This window comes from Bidens hawaiensis, unplaced genomic scaffold (genome assembly GCF_021521415.1).
Source record: "Bidens hawaiensis isolate Kalapana, Puna unplaced genomic scaffold, B.hawaiensis_p1.1 tig00070390_1, whole genome shotgun sequence".
NCBI lineage: Eukaryota > Viridiplantae > Streptophyta > Magnoliopsida > Asterales > Asteraceae > Bidens > Bidens hawaiensis.
This window is the reverse complement of record NW_027502371.1, coordinates 40,136-49,241: the sequence shown is the minus strand read 5'-3', so window position 1 is coordinate 49,241 and position 9,106 is coordinate 40,136. Positions and strand designations below refer to the sequence as shown.

Genomic DNA, 9,106 nt, shown 5'->3' with positions numbered 1-9,106 from the left:
GGGCGCGAGCACCACAACCAACACCCATACTTATCAAGTTTCTCTCTCTGCCACACGTCACAATATTATTGGCTGGAGCCCCCTCTCGCGCCCCCTCTCGCGCCCCCCACACCCCTCAGCCTTAGGTTAAATAATATCTTACATTTATATTTTTTTCAGCAAGACGACAACTGACCTTGCAATCAGTCATTTCCACAGTCACCACCATCTCCATGATCATGACCATCACCACTACCGCAACCATCACATCCATCACCATCGGCGTCACCTCCACCATTGTCATCCTTCAACAGCAGTCGCCAAACAGACATGATGGTGTGAGCTTTTTTATTTTGATATTCTATTTTCTTTCAATAATCATAATGAAAACTAATTTAAATCAACAACTGTTTTTTTTTTCCTAAAACCAATCAATACATTTGTAGCAAACTTAAAATTTGTTGGCGGCTCATACGAATTGACGTTGAAACTTAACATGAGTATACAATAACGTAATCTTTCATCAGCTACTTCTGAGCCCTCCATAGATCCCGTTCTAGTGGTGGTCGTCTTCTAAGAGGTTCTGGTCGTGGTGTTTGTTCATGCTCGACAAAAGTTTTATCCCTACTCGAAAAGTTTTCGATTAAAACAACCACTAATTTTCTAATAAATATGAGAATTAGATAGCGAATTATATGAGAGTATGATAGAAAATATTTGAAGTTTTTTATTTTATTTTATTTTGTTTATAAAATTAGTAGCTGAAGGGGTTGGAAAATTCCGTTAACGGTCATAAATATTTAATTCTCTAAAATAATTATAATTGCTATTTTTATTCTAGAAGATAAAATGCGTAACTTTCTAAACTAACGCCGGTTAAGGCTTGGCTAACAATTGCTATGGGGTCTCACTCTAATATTGTGAAATGTTTTAGAGCGTTGACATTTAAATCATCAAGAAATTAGTGGTTATGGAGTGATTTATGATGTTGTAAGTATATTAAAGATAAATGATTTTTCTGTATATTTGAAAAATTACTATTCATCCCATATAATATATAATATTTGTTGAAAGTAGTTGTAGGTGAAAGAAATAGTAAGGGTAATGATAAATGTATAAAAAGTATAATTTAATTGAAATAATAGACAAATGTAGTGTTTAGTGTAATTTTGAATTTAGAGATCGTGAATAGATATGGAATGCTCTTAATTTGAAATTTCCAGCCACATCACCGAGTTTAACACCTTATTCCACTATGGTCTAGTTTGAGGCCGTAAAAGGACTCTGGCATGCTCCAACAATGTATTTATAAATGGCAAGGATTAAAATCTCGTGGTGAATAGAATAATGTAGATTTTGCAGCACGATTAGAGAGTAACTAGTGCGTAAGTTATGCATCAAATTAAAAAGAAATTGTACATGTCTGACTAGTGACTACTAGGCATTGTTGCAAAAGTCGCTAAGCGGTCCCTAGGCGGCCGACCCCCTTGGAGGGAGTACTCGGGGAGTACTCGGAGAGTACTCGGACATGATAAATATAAAGAAATTAATTTTTTGGGTAATTTATATATTTCAAATATCATAAGTTTACTAATATTATAACAAAATAAGTGAATATCAATATAAATAAGATAAATACATTTTTAAATACAAATTATTCTAAAAAATGTTAATAATTAATTAAAAAAAACGATATTCGTTTTTAATATTATAGAAATACGAATTATGTTGTATTTTAAGTCAAAATAGGCCCAAGTTAACCGACTAAATGTATTTATGGCTGATGTTGACCACATTTGAACAATTTTTAGTAACTAGGCGGAGTTAAAGAAACTCCCCTCGGCACCATACCTTGGAGCGAGTACTCGAAGAGTACTCGGCCTTGTAGACTACTTTTACAACATTGCTACTAGGAAACTAGAGGTATTCTTCGGGTTCGTTTTCGGGTTTTGGGTTTTTCGCGCCGGGTTCTTCGGTTTCAAGTTTTAAATCTTAACCCGAAACCCAACCCAGATCCCTCATGGGTTTTTCGGGTTCGGGTAATTCGGGTTCGAGTTTTTCGGGTTGGGTTAATCGAGTTTCGAGTATCCTATAATACAAAATTAATAACTCAAGCTAAACTTAAATAACATATTCTTCTTTGCTCGTTACGCAAATAGTCAAATAAAATAAACTATCATAACTTGATAAAACAATTCAAAAGAAGAATAAAACTAAATAACTAACTCGAACCATAATATTCTTTAATCGGACGTGATTTGGTTGTTCAAATACGGTTGCTATTAGTAATAGACGGGAAACATAAATTAACAATAATCAATTTATCTATAATTGGAATGAAAACAATCGATTAGGGTTAACAACTAATAACTTTAGTGGCTAAGACTAAGCTATTATACCTAAAATATAATTAAATTTAAAACAAAAGTTTATTAGGGTTTTCGAGTTGACCCAAAACTTGTAAATCAAACCCGAAAACCAACCCAAATTACTTCGGTTCGGTTTGAGGTTAGTCTTTTCTCGGGTTCGGGTTTTTCAATTCAGATTAGTTCGGGTATGGGTTTTCCGGGTTCGGTTTCAGGTAAAAGTGACAACCCTATAGGCAACCATGTAATAAAATAAAAAGATTACCCTATGGAATAGTAACCAAGTTTTGAAATTGTTCAAATCAGGTTACTCATAAAATATTTTGTTCAAATTAGGTTACTAAAGTTTCATTTGTGTTCTAATACTATATATTTTAACAGAATAGCAGTTTATGTAGTTTTTTTATTCTAAATAGTTTGACATTGTAAATATTTTTTTAAATAACTGAGAAAAATAATTTTTAAATTACGAAAAGAAAATCTAAAACACTGCAAAACAAATATGAAATTTGAAAAAAAAAATCTTGATTTTGTTTGTTTTTTTTTTCAATTTTTTAGATTTTTTTTTGTAATTTTTCTCACTTAAATTTTTTTTTTCAATTATTACTAATGTTGTCAATTTAAAAAAAATATTTTATAATATCAAACTATTTTAAAAATAAAGAAATAAATTCACATAATCTGCTATCTAGGTAAAATATCTATGATTAGAAAATAAAGAAAACTTTAGTGATCTAATTGAAACAAAACATTTTATAAGTGACATGATTAAAACAATTTCAAAACTTGGTTTAGAGGTGCACAAATCGGGTTTTTTTAAATACCCGATTTCGTGTATCGAACCGGGTTCAGGTATTGTAAAATCGGGTATTGGCAATGCCTGGATCGAGTTCGGGTCCAAAGTATTGTCTCTAAAAACCATACCCTATGCATCGGGTATATACTGGGTATTTAAATACCCTATTTCCGAGTATTGGAAAGAACCCTAATTTTGGATTTTTTTCGGGATAGTTTTTGGGTATAGATTAGATTTTTGAGGGTGTGCATTTTTTAGGGGTATTTTTTGGATATTTTTTAGGTATTTTTCGGGTGAATCTGGATATAAATCGGGTATTTGAAAATCCCAATTTCAGGTAAGGTCGGGTGCGAGTTCTGATATTAAAAAACTAGGTATGAAAAAAACGATTCCAGGTCCGATTCCGAGTTTTTGGACCTAAAAGGGAAAAGCATAATTTTCTAATCGTTAGCCCAAAAACCGTTCCTGTGAATGGGGCAAAAAGCCCAAAATGACGTCATCACGTTATCCTCCTCCACGTTATCTTTTTGCAAACACAATTCACTGCAAGAGAAGCAAAGCAAAACCCTCTTTACCAATGGCGTCTATCCTCTCATCCTCCTCCTCCTCATTACTGTGTTCCAATTTCAAGGGTAATCTTTCACCTCTCAAATCACACATTCCTCAATTCCCTAATTACAATCCAACAACAAAAACAAACTGAAACCATTGATTGTAAGCGCTGCTGCGATTCCAACGGCTGTGGTGAGTTCCAATGTCCGCTTCCGTCTTGACAATCTGGGCCCACAGCCTGGGTCCAGAAAGAACGCCAAGAGGAAGGGCAGAGGACACGCGGCCGGACAAGGTGGGAGCTGTGGCTTTGGGATGAGGGGTCAGAAATCGAGGTCCGGTCCCGGTGTTCGCAAGGGCTTTGAGGGTGGCCAGATGCCGCTTTACCGCAGGCTTCCCAAATTGAGGGGTATTGCTGGAGGTAATATTAATAATTGATAAATATATTGTTATTTATAAGTATGCTTTTGATTTGATACTTCTGATACTTATGCATTGCACACCATGGTGCTTGTTGAAATGTTTGATTGGGTGGATTTTTCCTGAAAGATCTCATCATTTAGTGTTTATTGTTTAGTGCAATTTGCAGCTTTTGAAACACTTGTTAAAATGTTTGTTTGAGTTAAAGTTGGTAATCACGGTCTTGATTTAATTGAATTTGGGGCTAATCATAAGCATATGTTTTGTTAAATCAAGGTATGCATGCTGGGCTATCGAAATACGTTCCAGTGAACTTGAAAGACATAGAAGCTGCTGGATTTCAAGAAGGGGAAGAGGTTTCACTCGAGTCCCTGAAAGCAAAGGGGCTGATCAATCCATCAGGAAGAGAAAGAAGACTTCCACTCAAGGTAATAGATAAAAGAAAAGCTAGATTCTTTGAATCTGAATCAGGGTTCTTGAGAGTGTTTGAAGGTCTTTACATTGGGAAATTTTTTGTAAATAGTTCAAATGAGAGATTTGTTCACAAAATCCTTGATCTTAAATTCCAGTTGATCACAGCTTTAGGTTCTAACATGAAAGAACAAATTTGCCAACTAAAGTATACTTGAATGGTAAACTTGCCACCAAATACTACTCACTAAACTATATTTGTCACCATTTTGTTAACCGGCAATTTCATATATACCCCTGCAAACTTGAAAAACATCATATAATATACTCATGGAAAACTAAAAATATCATATATGCCCTTAGTTAAAATATCAAATACCGAATTCATTAAAAACAGTTGTAATAAATGACCATTTTATCATTATTTTTCTGAAACTTTAAAATTGCATATATGCCAATCTTTAACTTCAAAATGTTTTATTAACCCATTTATAACTTAATTTTTTTTACTCATTTTCAAGCTAATTTTTTTGCCCATAAATATATTGGAAAGGAGTAGAATGGTTATTAAGTAGAAAACCATTAAAGCTGGGTAGATATGATACTTTTAGTTTTGGTGGAGTTACTGGAGTATATGTGAAAATTTCATGTTTGTAAGGGTATAAATGAAATTAGAAGGCTTTATATTGCCGTAATCTTTTAAACATATTTCGCCCCAAATCTTTTGAGATATTTTTTTTCCTGATACTTAATTTAGTTTGAATTAAAGTTTTTTGTTTTTTGTTTAGATTCTTGGTGACGGTGAAGTGAGTGTAAAGTTGAACTTCAAGGCTCGTGCCTTTTCTGCACAAGCTAAAGAGAAGCTTGAAGCTGCAGGTTGTTCATTGACCGTGTTGCCAGGCCGAAAGAAATGGGTCAAGCCATCGGTTGCTAAGAATCTGGCCCGTGCTGAAGAATATTTTGCCAAGAAACGAGCGGCTGCAGCTGCTAACGAATCACCTGAATCCACGGCTTAGAACCAGGGTTGAGTCAATTGTATTATGTTTTTGTAAACGAGAAAATAGATGTAAAGCAACACTTATTCATATTCTGCTTGTCTGGAATCTGTATCTTCAAGAATCTAGATCTCATCTTGTTATGTAGCTCTTGCTTTATGTAATCTTAGCTGTTTGTGTGTTCAAGCAAATGGTACGAGGTCTCATGTCTGTAGTAACCCATTTTTTTTATTTATATTCTGGTTTTATTACTAATATATCAAGAGAAAATATTACCAGATTCGTTAATTTAAAAATCTATATAAAACTTGATTATATGTATAAAGTATTAACAAATGATGAAACATGGTACACGGTAAGTTAAAATCAGCTCAACATTAAAACAAATGGACAGATTCTTTTGTCTGTTTTGTTCTTGTATCTCTCTCTCTCTCTCTCTCTCTCTTTCGCAAACCCAAACGGCCAATGCAAACTCATAACAGCCAAACCAACCGGCCAACACAAACTCATAACGACCAAACAAAATTCTTAGCTATGACCTTGTATTATCACGGCTAATGCCGAGATTCAAGGTTAATCAGCTACAACCGACAAGAACCGTAAAACATCAGGAGAGAGAATGCTGAGCCGCTACTCTTAAAAAAAAACTGCCACTTTGGACAGCGGAGATTAAAACTCCAAAATAACTGATAAATTAACACGGCCAAGATTTGTCTAGAGCTTTTGGTGAGCATTTGACTGACTGCGAACTAAATTATTATAACTACCTTGTAGTACCTGTTTCCAATGAAATTATGATTAGTTAAGTTGTATCAAAAGCTTATATATGTGTATATCTAAAAAGTTGACTAAATATTTCATTATACATATTTTTTTCTTTAAAGACAATTAATATGATTGTGCTATGACTGCTATCACCGTGTTTGGTTCAACATCATAAGAGTTTTCATTGTCTTGGCTGCTGCATCAACTTAGTACTAGTAAACGTTATAGGCTGATAGTTGATTGCTTGCTCATTTCATATTGTAGTCAAAACTAACTGTTACAAGTTCCATTGATAGAATATTTCAAAGCACATATCTCAAACAAGAAAAAGTCAATCTCGAGGGAGAATGAGCATGATGATATGATGGAATCTGATGATATGCCACTTGATTACGAAAGAAAAAGATAAGTTTAAGATGTTAATTAACAAGTCTAAAAAAGAAGGATCGGCCGTGCTAGCTAAGCCCACACAATTGCCACCTCGAGTCCAGGTGGATGCTGACTAAGTAGCAGCATTTCTTCAAGCTGCTATCAGAGACATTAAGCCTTCCAATTTAGGATTTCTGAGTCACACTAGACTCACTAGTAGAAGTTACTTAAAGGCTTGAGAGACTTAAACAAGCCAAGATGTTTGTGGCGAACACACACCCTTCAGTCTTCAGATGTTGGTACTTGAGATAATAAATTATAATCAGAAAAAGAACATTTGAATGAAGAAAAACGAGCAATGGGAATATACCGAGCTCATTCTACAAAAGATAAAAAAGATGACGGCCATGTAATTATGTAATTACATCTTAGTGTATGAACACTATGCTGTAATTACACTACACTATGTTGTATATATAATTATGCTACTTATGCTCACAGTTAGCACGTTCATTTAATTTGTATTTGATTCAAACCTCCATGACATTTTGTTAGAATCTTTACATCAAAATCTTATTTTAGTATGTTTTGTTATTAATGTTTCCATAAGTGTGATATTTTCTTTACAGAATTTTCATAAGTCCATGTCAATTTTGGAGATGGAAAATATATTGTTTGACCGCAAAAGTCAAATGACACATTTTTCTTGCATACAGATGTATTAACAAGATGCTTTGTTTCTATGTATTCATGCCCTTTATTTATAGACCGCAGGAAATTCGGACAGATGGAGGACCCGCCTAGTAAGAGGGTTTTATCAGGTGCCTGGAATGGTTGTGAAGAGGTAGGTCCCAGCAGAGCCCAGTTGGACCCGCAAGACTCACCTTGAACAGGGACGTCTGCGCAATGACCAACTGCTCCAGCAGGACCCACCATGCTCAAAGAACCATACGCGCAGTACGCCAGCTGTACCCGCAGGGAAAGCCTCCCAATGGTGAAGTACCCCGCCTGTTCCCGCAACTGCGGATACAAGCCATCAGGGTAGGCTACCCGCACTAACAGCAAAGCTACACGCACAAGGCATTAGCTACTTCAGTAGTCACATGAAGGAATGAGCAAGGCGGGAATACTCCCGCCCAAATGAGCCAGTCCGTATGCTTCTGGAAGGTCTTTCGTACTATACCTACTAAGGTATGGGCGGAACAGACAAATTGACCAGAGCAGACCATGAACCAATCACAGGGTGACAGCTCACCGACAACAATACGAGGAGGAGCACCCTCTAGTACTGTTTGTCACTATTAGCCGCTGCCTACTCACCAACCCTTACGAGGGGACGTGCGCAGCCTACAGTTGGTGGAACAGTGCGTAGCCGGCAGTAAAGGAACAGTATACAGCCGACCTTTACTGTTGGCCGTAGCCTACCCACCAACCAGCATGTCCTGTGCGTAGTCCACTGTTGGTGGAACAGGAATACTATTCAGCCGGCAGTACCTTCTAGGAAACCTACCTTCGGCTATAAATACTCCAACACCTTGGAATGGTAAGGACATCATCTGATATCTTAATCTTATCTAGCAATCTCTTAATATACACTTATATTCAGAGCAATCTAGTCTGATTCTCACGCCGGAGGGTGGTCACAAGGAGGAACCCCCCCTTCTCAGTGACGAGCTTACGGTGTTTGTTTTGCAGGTCTCCTGAAGAACAACCTTCTCTGCTAGACCTCATCCTCGTGGGAAACATTACTTAACCCCCAGATTATCTATAATCTGTCCAGGGTTCACTTAGTGTTTCTTCATTGGCGCCATCCGTGCATAAAAAGCTAGAACTAATTCAGTCTTTTCAAAGTTTCTGAAGAAATGGTTAACGTTACTCCGGTCCCAAGACCAGTAAGTGACCAAGAAACCCCGGTGACCACAACCCCAGTAACTGGGAACACCGGCGGTTATACAAATCTTACGAACACTACCCCGGCTACCCAAGCCGGGGCAAGTGCAGTAAATATTCCACTGGGGTTCACTGATGCCCAGTTGGAAAAACGAACGAGGGTCCCTCGCCAAACACTAGATCAAGTGAAGGCGTGGGCCGAAGCACGTCAGAGAGAGTTCCAAGCTGAATTGGATGAACGCTTGCGTTCAGTTCAACAGGCTGACGAATTCGGCAGTACTCGCCAACATCTCAATATGAACAGTGAGTGCGAGTACTCAGACGACGAGAGGGAAGAATCCGATACCGACGCAAACCCTTGCCATAAGGCGAAAGGGAAGCGTAAGGAAACGGACTTCCAACCAAAAAGGAATTTTGGGGAAGCTTTTAAACCAACAAATGCGGAGAGAAACCCGCGTGACTTCTCCAAAACCTTTAGACCAACTGCTACAAATGCAGGAAAGTCAAAGTTTGCAAGGGACATTGCGGAAGCAATCGCCCCGAGAAGTGCCAAACAAATGTCCAAC

General features: G+C 36.9%; 1 pseudogene across 1 annotated transcript; it reads left to right on the top strand.

Moving 5' to 3' along the window:
* Positions 1–3,715: 3,715 nt before the first annotated feature.
* Positions 3,716–5,685, top strand: LOC143605609 (large ribosomal subunit protein uL15c-like; annotated as a pseudogene). Its single transcript, XR_013148578.1, has 3 exons — positions 3,716–4,111; positions 4,387–4,538; positions 5,310–5,685. The product of XR_013148578.1 is annotated as a large ribosomal subunit protein uL15c-like (transcript).
* The last annotated feature ends 3,421 nt before the right edge of the window (positions 5,686–9,106 follow it).